The sequence below is a fragment of the Carcharodon carcharias genome, chromosome 5, assembly GCF_017639515.1.
Source record: "Carcharodon carcharias isolate sCarCar2 chromosome 5, sCarCar2.pri, whole genome shotgun sequence".
Taxonomy (NCBI): Eukaryota; Metazoa; Chordata; class Chondrichthyes; order Lamniformes; family Lamnidae; genus Carcharodon; species Carcharodon carcharias.
Window position 1 is genome coordinate 171298789 of NC_054471.1, and position 2327 is coordinate 171301115.

A 2327-nucleotide genomic window follows, 5' to 3' on the forward strand; every position below is an offset into this window, starting at 1 on the left:
CAATCACAGCCACTTGTGAAATTCACAAGTCCCTAGGTTTAGGATGACTGTCATCAGATCAGGACTATCACATACCAGCTGATTCACCTTTTTACTTTATCCTGGGCCATAAAAGACATTGAAACTCAATAGGTGGAATTGTCCCAGATTTGCACTAAGTGCGGTAATGGGCGTGAAAAAAGTCATTTACCCGCCAGCCGCAATGGTGGGTTTTTGTGCCAGATTGTCCCATTCCTGGTATGTCCCACCTCATTAATACTGCATTTCCTGGCAAACACACTGGATCGCTGGCAGGGCGGCCTCTGATCCGCCTGCTCTGCCATCACATCAGGCCTTTAGTATTCCGGGTGCCATTTTTAAAGGGAGCCCCTGCACAGAGCGAGGATTCTCTAAGGGATCGGAAGCTGCTGGAAAGTCATGGCTGCTAAAGGGAAGAAACAGGCTGCCCAAATTTAGCGACGCCTTCCTCGGGCACCTACTGGATGCAGTGGAGGCCCAAGTGAAGTCCTCTACCCCCGCTTGGGGTGAAGACCAGCAGGCATGGTCACTAATCCAGCATGGGAGGCAGTTGCAGCGGTGTCCAGCACCAACACACAGCAAAAGAGGACAGTCACCCAGTGCCGAAAGAGGATGAATGATCTCTGTTCCGCCAGGCTAAGTCACTCTTCTCATCACTCTCAACTCACACACTCACAAACCCATCACACATCCACAGGGATCTCACTCAGGAATCTGATGACACCCTAATTGAAGACCTGTCACAGCACTTACCCACATCCTCCACCAGCACAGAGATACACACTTCGGTGGGATCTAGTTCAGGGTCACAATCTGATAAGCACATCATACTGTCTGATCCACAGCAGACGTAGGCAGGACTTCCCAGGTGTCTGGCATTCAGAGGCCTGGAGGCTGGAAACTTGTTGAGTCCAAATCAGCAAAAGCAAGCTCAAAGAATATCAGGAAGGGATGTCCAATGCGCTCCTCAGATTGCAAAGTCACGATGGTGGAGTCTGTCTGCCTTCAATCTGAAGTGATAGCGGTGGCATGCCAATACACCAAGATCAACATTGGTAGGGTGGTGGCCACCATAGAGACTTTGGTCCAGGACATCGGCCCTGCACTGTTGCGCGGGCTGAAATCCATCGCTAATGCTAATGCCATAGTTGACCTCCAGCAGTGTCAACACAAGAGGGGCGCAGGGCAGCTCAATCTCACTCCAGCCTCTCCTGCTCCTGGAGGAGTCAGTCAGGGCCCTCAGGCATCCACAGAAAGGAGGATACACAGGTGCACACCCCGGGGCCATCCACCCAGGTGACTCCGGGAGTGCCTGAACCATCTGAATCCCCTCTTCCTGTGACTCCAACAGCTCTAGCTGTGCAGGCCGAGGAGGGTGCCACTGCCACACAGCAGGATCCTGAAAGCAGGCCGGGGCCCTACAGGTCTCAGCCCTCCAAAGGACGCCAGCCAAGGTCATCACAGATAGGGCGCAGCAGTCAGCAAGCTGCCTCCACCTCCGCTGTGGAAGTCGGGGAACACCAAAACGTAATGGTAGGGTTAGGAAGGTTAAGAAGATGTAGTTGCACAGCCTGGGCACCAGTGTTAATCACTTGTATATACTATTCACTATTGTAAATAAACTCCCAAGAATGTGTCCCTGCCTTTGGCTCCTTGTTCTGATGAGCAATGTTCGTGTCACTCAGGTGTGATACCTTGTTTCCTTTACAAGATAAAGGTAGGTGCCTCACTCCAGGGTCTATGCCTTTTGCAGTGTGTAACCTACAGACCAAAGTGATGGTCCGGCCTCACACTCCCTGGACACACTAGTGATACCTGCAGCTCGCTGGTGCTGGTCATTGCTGCCAGAATGTAGTGGGCAGGCATCACAAGATTCGGTCATTCTCTCTGTGTGCTCCCAATACCTTTGGGGTGGGGCTGACCCCCGCACCGCCCCCCCACCCCCCAACCACCCCCCCCCATCTCTTCAGCATCTGTGACCAGTGAAGGTGTCGGGTGCTGAAGGCTGACAAAAGATCAGGTGCATTTCAAGTTTCACAGCTGCATCTCTATGATATGACCCTGATCACACAGCGCAAGTGAGCTGCCCTTAACCAGGCAGGAGTCAGACATTCACAGAGACTATGTGAAGATCTATGGAGTGTCCTCACTGCATGTCATCATCATCCTCCTGGAATCTAGCGACTATTATGGCATCCGCTGTGTCTCTATGACATGGGCCTGAGCACTGAAGGTATGTGCGCTGCCATCAGCCACACAGAAGTCAAACGTTCACAGATGCAAGGTAAGGATGTCTGGACTGTCCTCAC